This window comes from Papio anubis, chromosome 1 (assembly GCF_008728515.1).
Source record: "Papio anubis isolate 15944 chromosome 1, Panubis1.0, whole genome shotgun sequence".
In the NCBI taxonomy this organism is placed as follows: domain Eukaryota; kingdom Metazoa; phylum Chordata; class Mammalia; order Primates; family Cercopithecidae; genus Papio; species Papio anubis.
In genome coordinates, this window is record NC_044976.1 from 196,012,510 (window position 1) to 196,028,512 (window position 16,003).

At 42.0% G+C, this 16,003-nt stretch overlaps 1 non-coding gene across 1 annotated transcript; it reads left to right on the top strand.

Annotated features, from left to right (window-relative positions):
• The first annotated feature begins 14,310 nt into the window (after positions 1–14,310).
• Positions 14,311–14,413, top strand: LOC116272001. The gene has a single exon (XR_004180731.1). It is a non-coding gene; the product is annotated as a U6 spliceosomal RNA (small nuclear RNA).
• The last annotated feature ends 1,590 nt before the right edge of the window (positions 14,414–16,003 follow it).

Below are 16,003 nucleotides of genomic sequence, written 5' to 3' on the forward strand. Positions count from 1 at the left end.
AGGTAAAAGTAGAAAAAGCTCTAAACTCTCCCTAGAACCATCTAAGTAACAGAGCTATTTAATGCTACAAATATGACTATAAAACTACAGAAATAAACCGTTATAAAATTTGTGCTCCTTGTCCTCCAAAATGGCACGGGTTCCTAATGACACTTGCCCCATGGTGAGTTGGGTGGAATGTCCAGGGTTCCACAAATGTTTTCTGACCTCAGAAGGTTGAGCCTGGACACACGTGACTCACTTAAACCTGTTAAAGACCAAATTACCCAGATAAAAATTATTGAATAAGTCCAACCTAGAACTGCTAGGTTGGGTTTCATTTGAGTGTCTATATTGGTAAACTACAGCAGGCATGGAAAATAGCTTTCATTTTCATGTGCTAGCTCCAAATGATTGCTAGTGGCTGCCTAGCCTACTCTGACTAGGATAGTGGTCTGCGCTGCACCTTATCAGAAAGGAAGGAGTATGGAGGACGAAATGAATGAATGCTGTTTAGAAATGCCTGCCACAGGTCACCAACTGGAGAGTGGTGGCTCCTGGTGGCTTATTTTCAATCTCTAAATGGCTAATTGGAGCATTTTCTGGGACTTGCTTTGTAGATGTGTCCTTGGAGTGTTGAAGTTCTTCTCTAATACCCAACTGATACACTTTATACTTATCTACCTTTAAGGAGATAAAACCATATTTAGAGAATGTGAGAAGATCCAAGGAGGAGAAGAGGAAGGATTTTAAAATTTGCTGAGGGCTTATTGAGTCCTATATACTTTCGTGCATGCAATGGTTTTTTTTAGGTATGAAAAAAATGTCCAAACAGGAGGGAATGATTTGCCCTGACTGAAGCAGAGATTTTGGCAGGGGTCACATGTCCCAGCTGTTGGAAGAAGAGGAGCTAGGGGTCAGGGAGCCTGCAGGCCCTGATATTTTTGGGTCACATTGTCACAGTTAAGTGTCAGAGAACCAGAAAGGCAACACTGAATAATGAGAGGAAATAATGGGAAGCTTATTAACATATTTTATAAAAATTAATAACTTTGACATTTCCCCACTGTTGTACAGTGCCTCAAGATCCCAGGCTCTGCCTTGTGCAAAAAAAAGTGTTTCCCAAATCACTCAGCTCCTTGCTCTGGTGGGCAACTCTGGAATCCCTATGAGCAGAGACGTCATCCCATGCAAGAACATTGGGCAGTGTTAAAACGCGGGGTCTTGGGAGGCCAAGGAGGGCGGATCACAAGGTTAGGAGATCGAGACCATCCTGGCTAACACGGTGAAACCCCGTCTCTACTAAAAATACAAAAAATTAGCCAAGCATGGTGGTGGGCGCCTGTAGTCCCAGCTACTCGAGAGGCTGAGGCAGGAGAAGGGCGTGAACCCGGGAGGTGGAGCTTGCAGTGAACTGAGATCGCCCCACTGCACTCCAGCCTGGGCGACAGAACGAAACTCCGTCTCAAAAACGAACAAACAAACAAAAAATGTGGGGTGTAGGACTAGTGACTTTGGTGTAGTTTTTGTTCTATAACTTTCTGATTTTAAAACACCAGGTAAATTCTAAAACCTCTAACTTCACTTTATTTTCTCAAAAATGAAAAACTCCATTGCATACTTCAAACCTCCATTGTATACTTTAAAGGTTGCAGTTACTCTGTACTAAAAGTGCTAACAGCCTCTTCAAAATATGTTTATGGCTGGAGGATGAAACTTAGCTTTACTGACTAGTTAACTCATGGCTTATTCTCTTTTGGATACAAATGAGGTCATTTCAACTTCATAATATAAATTTCACTGGCACCTGTTTGTGGAGGATCTTATGCTAAGTAACCACACAAGCACATACGCACATGCAAGTGCACTCATACACATGCATACATATATTTCTGGCAGCCCACTAGAGAGAGCTCACATGCATCCAGGAGTAAATCCCCAGCTGCCGTGTGGAGTTCCTGGGTATCGTTGCTCTCTCTGCCTCCAGCAAGTGTCACCGGCTTCCCCAGGCAGAGCTGATGTTCTCTCCACACCCAGAAAGTGCTGCCACCTCTGTTGGCACTATCGCCATCACCAATGAGGCCATTCAGTCCTTGCTGGATGCTACCATCTCTTGCCATTGGTTTTACTGCATCCTAGAAGGTACAGCAAGCTCCTGCTAGCCACTGCTGTCTTCCATGTGTCACCACTGTGGTTTCTCCCATCCCCCCAAAGACCCTGAAATCTGCTGGGAATGACAACTGAGCTCTTAAGGTAACATATCTGCACTTCGTTTCTTGGTTAAACGGGGGATGCTGTCTCCCTGTTTTTTGGCCTTCCAATGTGTGAGAGGAACCCTAAAGTAGTTAGCTTATCCCCCCAACACTTACCCACCATTTAATTAAACATGTTTGATCTTTTGGTTTTTATTTACAGCACTGTCTCAGACTGGGTCCTAGACATGAGTCCACATGGCTGGGTTAAGGATAAATTTGATTTCAGGGACCAGAATCACTCTTCTCCAACAACCTTTGGCTTGATACTGGGTTTCACAGAAGTTGCTAACAGTTCCCTAGAACTTTTTACCTCTTTTTTTTCCTATAGTAACAGATCCCCTCTCCCCCTGCCCCAGTTAGGTAGCTGGGCAGACGTCATTCAGCTAGAAACTGCATTTCCTGAGGATTCTTGTAATGAAATTTGACAATATGACCAAGTTTAGGTCAAAGGTTTCAAGTAGGACTGAAATGCATTTTAATGGTTCTGTTGAGGACCTAGGAGAAAGATCATCTATCCTAAGGGAAGGAGGCTGCTATGACCCAGTATTTTAGTTTAAATGCAGACTGTGCTGGTGTAACAAAGAGACTCAAAAATACACAATAGCATAAGATACATGTTTATGTTGGCTTGAAATGGTGACTGGATCCTAAAGAATTAGACGGGGTCTTCTCCATGTATTTTTGCCTTTTGTGAAGGTTGGAAAAAAAAAACAACAACACATGGTAGTTATCCTTTGACTATGCACTACAGAGTGGCAGAGGTATTCAGTGGAAGAGACCTGGATGTTTCAGTGACCTCATGGAGCATGGCTACTTTGTTACCCTGGACTGTTCATTTCTGGGCTGTTTCTCTTTAATTCACACTATTGTATTTTTTGTTTGTTTGTTTTCTTTGTTATAGCAGCATAGCCTGTACTTTTGTTAGTCTTATACTTGGTTCTTTATTTCCTTAGGATGAGCTTTCTTCTAGGAGGCTTCTTAGGAAACATGAAAATGATCTTCTAATGGACCATTTTACTAACTCACTCAACATACCCAGGCACGTCTCTACACAGAGCAGAGATTCAAGATGTGCTCCCTGCTCCATTTTTGGGGTAAGCTTCTTCCAATTACTATCACAAAATTTGTTGTGGCTGTTGTTCTCTAAGCTTGAGAAAATTTCCTATCTATATTTGCAAATCTATTTTTCAAAAGGCTGTAAAATGTGTACCTTTAGGAATTATTTTATGTACTCTCTGACCTGTTGCCTAGGGCAGCAGTCAAGAAAAGACTTGAATTTTATGGGAATTACCAAAAGAAGACTTTGTGCAGCGGATAACTGTGGTGGCTTTAACACAGGATCTTTTGGTGCCAGCTTATTTTGAAGCCACCAAGGCTATGAAATGTGCAAAAGAGCCTAGAAGAACTAGTTCTCTGAGCTGCAGCCCTCCCAGGTGTTGTGTACATGACTGCAGGGAAGGGGAGCCTTTTCATTGTTGATGTGGAGAAAGATATAACACAGTCCGCCGTGTTCAGGGGATGTATGCATGTTAATTGAGTAATTTCCAGCCCACATGTTCCAGAAAGCAGAACTTTCCATGAAACTCTCTGGGGGTGAGGCATAAAAGAGTACACACTGGGTACAGTGTACACTGCTCAGGTGATGGATACACCAAAACGTCAGAAGTCACCACTAAAAAACTTATTCTTGTAACCAAACACCACCTGTTCTCCTAAAATCCTGTTGAAATAAAATAAGAAAAAAATGAAAAAAAGACAAAACAAAATGACCATTAATATTTGAGTAGAGCTTATTCGTTGATATTTTCATTGTCAGAACCCTTTGAGGTATATACTATGATTGCCACCAACTTAAGGATGCAGAATCAGAAACACACAGGAAAGAAGTCAAATACCTTTCCCAAGTCAGAGAAAGTATATGACCTGAAAAAGAACCACATCCAAACTTCATTTCAAATTCCCTGCTCCTACCAGTACTCAACATGATCTCATTCTTGTTGCACCCAGCTCATCTTCCTCTTTATTTCTAAAAATGATTTGAAATCAGGATGATTATTGCTGATCCTGAAAAAGAAAACAATTGCAAATAGATGCTTTTAAGTCGTGTTACATAGCAGAATAGAAGAGTAAAATGTAGTGAGTTCACCTAAGGGAAACATGCAACAGTTAAACAATTAATATAGCAACATAGCAAGATTTGAACCATGCAGTTGAGTGAAAAAAATGAGAGACCAAGGTGAGTTCTATAGCATGATACCATATATAGAAGTTAAGCAAACAAATACAAAAAGCAATGTTGGTAGCAAATTCCTATTGGAGCATATCTAGATAAAACATAATAGAGGAGGTGCCTAGGGAGGGCAGCAGGAGGAGAATGGAGATGTTGACAAGAGCCTGTCATGAACTCATGAGTATGGCTAAACCTCTTTGCACTTCAAATTCTGAAGGGAAAAGATGCATAACAACATTGTTTCAAGACCAGGGATGGATCAACAGAACAAGTGAGTCAGGAAGCCACTGACTTGGCCAGATAAACCTCAGAGTCCCTTTTAATGTTAACATTTTGTGTCCAGTGATTTTAATTCATTAGTTCATGCAATATTTATGTAATGTTTACCATATACATGGCAATATTCTCAGTGCCTGAGTACCTCAAAACGCAAATCAGAATGACCCTTTGCCATTGTGGAGATTATATTCTAGTGAGAGGAGACAGATAACAAGCAGTAAACATAAAATTATGGTATATGAAAAAGGTGATAAATACTAAAGGCAAAAAAATGCAGGCAGAGGAAGGTATTAGGAGTGCAGAGGAAGAGTGCCAGGGTGCAATTTATGATGGGGTGCTCGGGAGAGGACTTATTTTTAAAGGTGGTATTTGAGCAAATACTTGAAAAAGTAGGACACTCTATATAAATAATTGGGAGAAGAATATTTCAGGGAGAAGTTTCAGCCATGCAAAGTCCCAAGGCAAGGAAGGATATGCCTGGCATGTTCAAGGTATATACTATGATTGCCACCAACATAAGGACGCAGCATCAGAAACACACAGGAGTGAGTTCAAATACCTTTCCCAATTCACAGAGAGAGTACATGGCCTGAAGAAGCACCACATCTAAATTTCATTTCAAAGGAGGTCTGCGAAGGAGGTCTGGGAATTTGGGGTTTTATCTGAGTCCGATAGGAGCCATCAGAAGGTTTTGAACAGTGGGGTAACATCACATGATTTACATTTTAAAAGGATCATTCGGACTGCTGTGTGAAACATAGCCTGGCAGATAGGAAAGGAGGAAGACTAGTAGGAGGCAATTGAAGTGTCCAGGTGAGAGATGGTTTTGACAAGAGTAGTAGCAGTGGAGATGTTAAGAGGTGGTCGCATTCTGAATATTGTTTTGAAGGTGCAGTAGAGCTCCCCTTGTCCATGAAGCTATGTTTCAAGATGCCCCAGTTGATGAGAGAAACCACAGATAGTACTGAACCCTAGGTACACTATGATTTTTCCCACTCATATATACCTATGGTAAAGTTTAATTTGTAAGTTAGGTACAGTAAGATATTAGTAATAACAACTAATAATAAAATAGAGCAACTAAGGAAAATCAGGGTTATTTGAACACAGCACTGTGATACTGTGACAACCAATCTACTGGCAGCTACTAAGTGACTAAGGGTAGCATAGACAAGGTGGGTGTGCTGGACAAAAGGATGATTCACATCCCTGGTGGGGTAGAGTGGGCTGGTGCAAGATTTCATCACACTACTCAGGATGGTGCACAAATGGAAACTTATAAATTCTTTATGTATATAATTTTTTATTTAATGTTTTTGGATCAAGGTTGACCACAGGTAAATGAAACCACAGAAAACCAAACCATAGCTAAGGGGGAACTACGGTAAAGACAACATGAGGTCCCAATGGATTGGATGTGGGTGTGGGAGAAGAGAGGAGCCAGGGATGATGTTTTCAGTTGAACAACCGTAAGGAGGGAGTTGCCATGCCTGAAATGGGGGAGAAGACTGCAGGTTGCATAGATTTGGCTGGGGAGGGGATGGGGCTGGGGTGGAGCTCACAGGTTAAGCTTTGGATGTGTTAAGTTGAGATGTCTGTTACACATTCAAGTAGAGATGTCAAATAAGGCAATAGATTTATGATTCTGGAATTCCAGTAAGAGGTATAAAGACAAAAAGTCTTGCACTAAGGATGCCATACATGATATATATTAAGGAGTTTGTGTCTGTTATTTCTGAGGATTTTATATCTGGAGTGTGTACAGTCATCAAGAATGTCATTGTCACCACCATGACTAAACCCCTGCTGTGTTAAAGGTACTTTGGGAAGTTTTCTGAGCATTTGAGTGTATGCCTGTGTTTTGGACCTGCTCTGATGTACAACAGAGACCCATTTAGATTGCTCTCGGCAGACTAAGTTTGGGCAGAATGGATGATGGTATGTAGCCCAATGGCTGTCACATACTGGCATCCCAAGATAAAAAGAAGTCATAGTAGGAAATAATTTAAAGTCAGTTCCTCAGGTGTGCAGAAATACAATTCACATTTTGCAACATTCAGTTGTATTTTTAGCTCCCAATTCACCTGAGGCCTGAAAAACAGTCTTAGTCCACTTGGAGTAGATTCAGACACTTTTGGTTTAAAGTCAGTAAACTCTAGGTTTTCTCTTGTGCTTCCTTTCTGGGGTAGCCTATATGTTCTGGAGTGCATATGGTCACACTGGGGTGGAGACAAGTGTCTGGTGGGAATCTGTAACTGTCCATGTGCAGAGGTGTGCATTGCTACATCTCTGTCTTTTTTTTTTTTTTTTGAGACAGAGTCTTGTTCTGTCACCCAGGCTGGAATGCAGTGGTGCAATCTCAGCTCACTGCAAGCTCCACCTCCCGGGTTTGCGCCATTCTCCTGCCTCAGCCTCCTGATTAGCTGGGACTACAGGCGCCTGCCACTATGCCTGGCTAATTTTTTGTATTTTAATAGAGACAGGGTTTCACCACATTAGCCAGGATGGTCTCAATCTCCTGACCTCGTGATCCGCCCGCCACAGCCTCCCAAAGTGCTGGGATTACAGGCATGAACCACTGCGCCTGGCCACTACATCTCCTTCTTGATTGTCATCATAGTTTCTCACAGGCCTCTGCTGGGATCTCTGCATTCACATCTGGTCTTCTGTCCACAAGCTTTTCCACTGTGGGATTTTCTTGTCAAGACTGTGACACTCCTTCAGGTGCACTGGTTCTTTCTCTTTCCCCTACTCCCTCCATCCCTCTCTTCCTCCCTCTGTTGGTTCCTCAACTCTTACCTCTTGGCTTAATCGGAAGTGATGAGGGGGAGTAGATAGAGGAAAGCTTGACTGCTCTTTCAGCAACTCTGGGGGCCCAGGAAACATGCGGTGGGCTGTCCCTTTCTTCTCCAACTTTTTTTGTGGCCTGCTTGCTCTGTGTCTGCTGCTTGACACCTTGAAAGTATAAGAAGCCACTGTGGGTGATGCCCAACTCCTCCCTCCCTGCTTTATAGAAAGCAGACCATGGTTTCTATCATCTCCTCCTGGTCTTCAGTTTAACAGGGATATCATGCATTTCCCAGCAATGTCAATCCCCAGGACATAGTCCAAGATTAGTAGGCAATAGGGCCCATTCTCAGAAACTCAAACTAGGATGTTTCTTGTTTCCTTTCCTATTGTTTTTCAACTTGTCAGCTCAGATATTTTGTTTTTCATTTCCCTCTATATGGTAAGAAATGGGCTAGACAATTATTTTTCTAAGCCTATAATTTATGCCAGGACTGCAGCATCTTTTGCTCCTTCTCTCTTCCTTGCTGTGGCTACACTTCCTGGGTAGGGTAGAAACCGTGGTGTAAATCAAATGGATAAGGTGGAAAAGGGCAATACAAAGAAGAGGAAAGCAAAGACATTTTAGAGAAAAATTTATGGATTTTCCCAACATCATTCAGCCACAGAATCTCTGGAGATCTGTGCTCAAATTTCAGCTTCACTGCTTCACCTCCAGGCTCCAGCTCAACCCTGCTTCAGACCTGGGCTTCTGACATTAGAGAAGCAAAGTACAAGATGCATCAGACAGTGTACCCATCTGCAGGTTATCACCAGCCCCCAGGAAACCCAGGTAGGGCACCTCCTTCAAAATTTTAGTTTTCCTATTTATCAGACAGGCATGTGTATCTCATGCATACACACATATGTTGGGGAGCATATGAGATGATGAGACTGTAGGGAAGGAGGTGGTGATCAGAGATAACTAAAAGAGCTCTGAACTCTTAATCAAAGGCTCTGAGGCCAAAAACCTTCTGTGTGACTTTTTTCCACTCATTGACACTTCTGTTCCTCAGTACCTTTTTCTGAACTATGAAGGGAGATAGTAGGCTCACTTATCCACTTACTGGTTCAGTCATAAATTCAACATTTACTGGGCATCCCCTGTATTCTATGCATTGTGCTAAGTGCTCTGTCACTATTGCAATTACTGCAGTTTCTTATAGATCACCTCTGACAACTGCAATGACAACCACCATGAGCTGGGCTCCTACGGGATGCCAGGCACTGTGCTAAGTGCTTCATCTATGTTATTGCATCCAGTCCTTGGGAAGGGATTAATTCCATTTCTATTTTGCTGTTGAGAAAGAGAAAGTTTATGAGATTGAGGGACATAGTCAAGGTTTTCCAACTAGGAATAAGCATCAGTCAGGGTTTGGACTCCAGCCTTTCTGTTCCTGAAACAAATGAATAAAAAAGATTCACTATCACAACATCATGTCCTTTGCAGCAGCATGGATGGAGCTAGAGGCACTTATTCTAAACAAATTAACACAGGAACAGAAAACCAAGTACCGCATGTTCTCACTTATAAGTGGGCGCTGAACATTGAGTTCTCATGGACACAAAGAAGGAAACAAAAGACACCAGGGCCTACTTGAGGGTGGAAGGTGGGAGGAGGGTGAGGATCAAAAAACTACCTATTAAGTACTATGCTTACTACTTGGGTGGTGAAATAATCTGTACACCAAGCCCTTGCATCATGCAATTTATCTATATAACAAACCTGCACATGTACCCCTGAGCCTAAAATAAAAGTTAAAAAAGTCACTCTCTTCCAATGTCTCATATTCTTGTTTCTTCTAATTTAAACATGCTATGATTCTACATAGATTTGAATGCATTATATGCACATCCAGACACACACACAGAATATTTCATAAGTCATTTGTCGTTGCTATTTCAGAAATGAGTAAAATACTTAGGACAGTGAACACACAGGTGTGTCCTGTAAGTAAGGATGACTCTGTGAGGTCTTTGATCCAATATCTTACTTTCTGTAGTGCTCACAACCCCATTTCAGGGCTGGGTTCCCATAGATGGGCAAATATTTGGTCCAGCCTTTGTTGCAACTGCACAGCTACCTATAAAGAAGGAAGAGTTGCCCTCTCTTTTCTCCTCCCACAATTGAGTGTCTCTTTCCTGAGCTCATCTGGGGCACAGTAGGAATGCTGCCAGAAATGCTACCCAACTGCACCTTTGGGTGCTAAGAGTAGTTTCACACGTATGATGGAAACTGGAGATAGGGCATTGACTGCTCTGGACTGGGTGGTAAGAAACAGGGCTCCTCCAATCCTCCTATTTGGTGAATTAATCCTTTTGGTTCAAAAGATGCCTCAGACAAACAGGAGCTGTCATTTTGGAACACAGGGATTCAGGAAACACTTGGGAAAGTACTTGCCAGAAATTGCTCTTGAGTGACTTTATCTCAAAGAATTGCTGAGGCTGAGCTGTTATCAAATTAAATGGCAGACCTCAACATATCCACGCTCCCAATAAACCACATTTATTACCTTACAAAAGTGACATTTTCTTTGACAGTGAAGTAGCATAGTTGTAAAGAAATAATTTTCCATAACATTGTTAGTCACTGGCATGCAAAGTCATTCTCTGGCATCAAACTCAAATGATGTCTTCAATGATGAGTATCATCATAAAAAGATGGACTGGGCTCTGATATTATGGAGGAGGTTGAAGCAAGAGGAAGGAGGAGAAAAAGCATTTTCTGCAATCCTTCTATGATAGGAACTGAGATGAGAATCTGAACGGAAGGCCACACTGTACGGAGACTTACTCCAAGCATCCATCCCCATTCTATCCAGTTGAAATGAATAGCAGGGAAGGAATGAAACCTAGATTACCTTTACTAAGGGGAATTGGAATGGGAAAAATATTTACAACAAGTATTAGGTTGATTGCAAAAGTAATTGCGCTTTTTACCATTGAAAGTAATGGCAAAAATCGCAGTTACTTTTGCATCAACCTAATACAAATTTAGCTGCACAGACAATGCACTTTTCTATTATCCTGTCCTCTCCCAGGAGATGCACAAAGGTAAGAAAGTCTGTACTACTTAACATTTGTGTAGCAGTTGAAATGTACAGTGTCTTTTCGTGAATTGACCTATATATGTCTCTCAATAGCCCTGTGAGTTAGAAATTATCATTCACGTCTTATAGAGAAGGAAATCGAAGCTCAGAGAAGGGAGTTAAATCTAATATTTTATAAAATCGGGGCTTGTGGAATCTAAAGTTTGGAAGGCACCTTAGAAGTGATCTAGTTGAAACTCTAGTCCAAATCAGTCTAATTTAGCTCAATTCCACTGGATTCAATAAACATTCATTTAGTACCTGGTTGTGCCTAACACTGTGTCAGACCCTGATATAAAAATAGGAATTGGTTCTGGTTTCTGTCCTGGAAGAGCATACTGGCAAGGGGGACAGCCTGGTAAACCACTTACTCTCACACTGTGAAGTAGATGATACCTGAAAGAGGTATGTGTGGTACAATCTAGGCAGGAGCCATTATTCACCTGGAAGGGCGGGTGCTGGGGAGAAGTAGTCTAGAGAGGTCCCAGGAGCTGAACTCCTAAGGAGGAGGAACCTGTCTGTGGGACTGGGAAGGAAGGGCCGCTGGTCAGCAGGGCAGGACTGCGCAGGCAGAGGGAGCGGTATGGGCCCAGGACAAAGGGATGCTCAGAGGAGCCTGGCAGTCTGTGGGGCTAGCGTGTGGCTTTGTGGGAGAAGAAGTGGTGAGGAAGCTGGAAAGGGAAATCAAGATGGGAATCTGAAGGACGTTGAGGACCATGTTATGTAATTCAGGTTCTCTCCTCTAGGAAATAGGGACCCATCAAAGGCTTTTAAGCACAAGAGTACAGAAATAGTGATAATAATGATCCCAGGTAACATTTATTGAGCACTTACCACAGGCCAGACACTTTGCTAGATGCTTTACATGCAGTAGCACATTTAATTTTCTCCAAAACACTTTGAGGAAAGAACTGCTATGATCTCTGTCTTACAAATGTGGAAACCAGGGGTTAGGGAGCTGAAGTAGCCTGTTGTGGCAGAGTCAGGCTCCCCAGCTGTGACAGGCTTAGATGGCTGTGTTTATCAGAACGATCACTAAAAGCACTGTGAAAGGTCAGCTTCAAAGGAGAAGGGGTTTATCCTGGCCCCAAATGTATGACTCAGGACTCATCGGGAGGCCCTCCGTTTCTGAGCTGGGGAAGCAAACGCTCCTGTCCTTCCACGTTTGCTCCCTTCCCCAGGAAGCTCAGGAGAGGAATGTGGCCCTAGTTACCCAAGCCATTTAGCTACTGCCTTCCGCCTGTCCCGACCATGTTTACCCCCTCTCCCTCCCACATTTGCACTCTTCATGAGTGACAGCTCTGAAACCCACCAGTGTTGGTTCAATGGACTTTAGGGAAATCGAGGCTATTCAACTTAGAAAGTGGACAACAAGCATGGTAGGGGCTACCTGTGGTCCAAGATAGGTTTGGAAAGGCAGGATGAGCAGAGAACAACATACCATTTGCACCTTGCAGAGTGGGCCTCAGAAATATTCTGATTCCATGTCAATTAAATATGGGCAATCGTGAATATATGGGTTAAAGATATGAAAATGGCTGGACTGTAAATCAGTTTATTTAAATGCATTTTTGATAGCAGAATATAGGCATATCATTAGCTTGTAAATGTGTCTAATAAGCCTGTCTTCACTAATATGCTAGAAAGAGTCTAATTAACTCTTTTTTCCTCCAGTTAGACAGTCGTGTGAGAATCCCTGATCACAATTCCACACTATCTTTTTAGCATCAGCAAAGCAGCATTAAAACAGCCCCTGTGACATCTATAAAAATGCTAGTTTATAATTAGGACGATCTTGGCTTGAACAATAATGTTGCAATTTGCAGTGATGGCTTCTGTTTCCCTTTCATTTTAATGTATTAGTCTACAATGCTCTGGAGATTTCTGGACAGACTAGCTTGTTTCCATTTCCAAAATTGCTAGCATTATATGCTTTAGGTTAAGGAAGAAGCAGCTGCGATTTGGTGGGAGTTTTTTGGGGGGAGTGGGAGGAATGTAAAGGCAAAAGAAATACTAATGAGAAAAGCCAAGTATAACATCACCCATTTATTTCGTAACCCATCATCTGATGTGAGAGCCATGTTGTGGAGCCATAGGAATCCCAAAACAACAGAACCCTTGTGTTTCCCAGTGTTCTCCAGTACAGGGGTGGTTAGCCTCTTTCCATCAGGCTCCTAGAGGCCTGCACAAATCTGCCATGGATTCCACCAAGGAAATTCAAGAAGGTGGACCTTTTTGCTCTTTCAAGCTTATAATTCTTTGTAGAGTCAATTTAGATATTGAGACAAAATGCCCACATCACTATCAGAACCACATCACTAAGCCTGCCATGTCTCTTTTGTCATGCCTGGAACACATTTGTCCTTGTTGCCTAAAGCTAGAGTTCTTAACACGGGAAAAGAACAGCCCAAGGATAGGCTTCAGGAAATGTGTGGATACCCTGAAATCGAATGTAATGCTAAATGAACATCAGAATTCTCTGCAGAAGATTTTACCCACATCAAAATGCGTGTTACACCATTGAAGAAACTGACTGAGGAGACCTTAGGTGGGATTTGGGAATCTGTATTTTTTTAAAAGAACCTCCCTGGTACTTTTGATAATATATCTTTAACTGGGGAGAATGTTCATGACTTTTATCAGAACCTCAAAAAAATCTGTGACCCCAAGAAATTTAAGAACCCCTTGTATGAAGTTTGGCATGCTAGGTGCTTTTTAGTCTGACCTCATCTTTCTTTTTCAACACTATTCTCCTATTGGGGGATCGAGGGACCTAATAAATAGCACCATTCTTTCCTAACTGACAATTTAGAAATAAATTAGTAAGGTAGAAAGGAGATGAACATATTACCTTATTTTCTAAGTGGCTAATTGCAATGGACTGAACATTTTCAACAAACACATATGTTGAAATCCTAACTCCCAATGTGATAGTATCAGTAGGTAAGGTCTTTGGGAGGTAATCAGGTCATAAGGGTGGAGACTTTACAAATGAAATTGATGCCTTTATGAAAGGGACCATAGAGAGCTCATTCGCCCTCTTTCTGCCATGGGAGGATTCAAGAAGTCAGCAGCATGCAACCTGGTAGAGAGTCCTCAGTAGAACTAACCATGCTGAAATCCTGATCTCAGATTTCCAGCCTGCAGAACTGTGAGAAATAAAAATCTGTTGTTTACAAGCCATTCAGTCTATGTTACTTTGTCATAGCAGCCTGAACTAAGACATTAATATTGAAGAAGGTGGCATATAACTTCAGGCTAGTAGGGTAATTAACACTGAAACTACAAGTTTCTACCCACCTAGCCTCAGGTAGTGCTGGATGTAGGAGCAGAACCTGCTCCTGAAAGCTATGACATGGGGGAGCAGGGCAGCTCCTGTGTTGTCCCCAAGCAGCTGACTCCAAAGAGGAGGAAGGGCAGGTGCTGGAAAGCACAGGCTAAACTTCTTCCCTAAACTGCACTGGGGTAGAATGAATGAAGGGATAAAGAGAGGCCAGGACTGTTACTCTAACGGAGCTCTGTCTACATGGAGGCAAGCATCAGGAACAGCGATTACTCCTTGACTAAAATTTTCCATTATTTCTTAATAGGTCATGTGTTTCCCTGCCTCTGTATCCTGTTTAACATCTATCCTGTCTGAAATGCCCTCTCAGTGCTCATTTCAGCAGCACATATACTAAAATTGGAACGATACAGAGAAGATTAGCATGGCCCCTGTTCAAGGATGCAATGTCCTCTCAATCATCATCGTTTATCTGAATTTCATGTATCCTTGAAAACCAGGTGGAGTTTGACTTCCTCGGTTGAGTCTTCTCTGACTGCTGCTGTGGGTAAACGTTGCCTGTACCAGGAGCAGTCTGCTCGGAGTCCCCACAGCAGTTCTCCAAAGCCTGATTGACACCGACGTTACCTGCAGGAGAGTTTACCCACACCAAAACCTTGGCCTCACTCTTGGAGAATCTGATCAGATCTTGAGCGGGGTTTAAGAATCTGTATTTTTAAAACGTCTCCCAGGAGAGTTCTAATAATCTGCCTCATCCAGAAACCACCGTCCAGTCATTATTTGCATAACCCTTTTGACACTCACAGCCCTGGCTGCAAGAGGAGAGAAATGCGTCTCACAAAGTAAAAGGGTTACAAAAAGGTGCATAGGATATAGAGCACAGGGGAGCTTAGTTAGGATGGGCATCATGGAAAAGAGGCTTAAACATGGGTGAGGAGACAGTGGTGCCAATTGTGGGGAAGTAGTGGGGATAACCTCCAGCAATTTCTCTGCAGCCAAAAGTGACCTCAGATGTCAAGAGGGCATAAGAGAATTATATGACCATTATCTGTAAAGGAGTATGATCATAATACCTTTGTGTGGGTGAATTAAGTAAACAAAGTATACAAAGTATATAATGCACCTAGCATAGTTCCCAAAATATAGAAGATACAGCAGTCCCTCTTTATTCATGGTTTCACTTTTTGTGGTTTCAGTTACCTGTGGTCAACTGCAGTCTAAAAATATTAAGTAAAAAATTCCAGAAGCAAACTATTTGTAAGTTTAAAATTGCATGCTGTCCTCTGTACCATGATGAAATATTGCTCCATGCCACCTGGGACACGAGCAATCCTTTTTTCCAGTGTATATATGCTCTGTGTGATACCCGCCCATCATGATATAGGAATAAACAGTGTATATAGGGTTAGTACAATCTGCAGCTTTAAGCATCCACTAGGAGTCTTTGAACTTATTCTTTGCTGATATTGGGGGACTACTGTACAGTGAATACAACTTGGAATGTCATTGTAACCCAGATTTAATTTTGTGCCTATAATACTTGCCTGTGGAAAGAAAATGGGACAAGTAATAACAAAATCACACATGGACAGAAGAAACACTGATATTCTCATTTTGTTCATATATTGATTTTTGCTGACTTCCATTAGTTCATTGTGCTTTCTTTTAGCTTTTTGAGCATATTTAAAACAGTTGTTTTAAAGTCTTTTTCTATAAGTCAAATGTCTGTGATTCTTCAAAGATGATTTCTGCCAATTTATTTTCTTCCTTTGAACAAGCTATGTTTTCCTGTTTCTCTGTATGCCTTGTAATTTTTGTTGAAAATTGGTTATTTGGAAAAACAGCTCTGTGAATCTGTGGTCTGCAGTCTCTTGCAGCTTTCATGAGCAGCCCTGCCACTTCTCACTTAAGTTCCAAGCAGGGTGAGACAGAGAACCATCCTTCATGGAGCTCCCAGATATGTTGGAACATTGCAATTCAGGTCTTCTCTGCTCTTCTGATTCAAAGAAGGGAATGGGGAACTGGGTTGCCCCTCCTCCAGGCCCAGTGTACCATGCTAGGG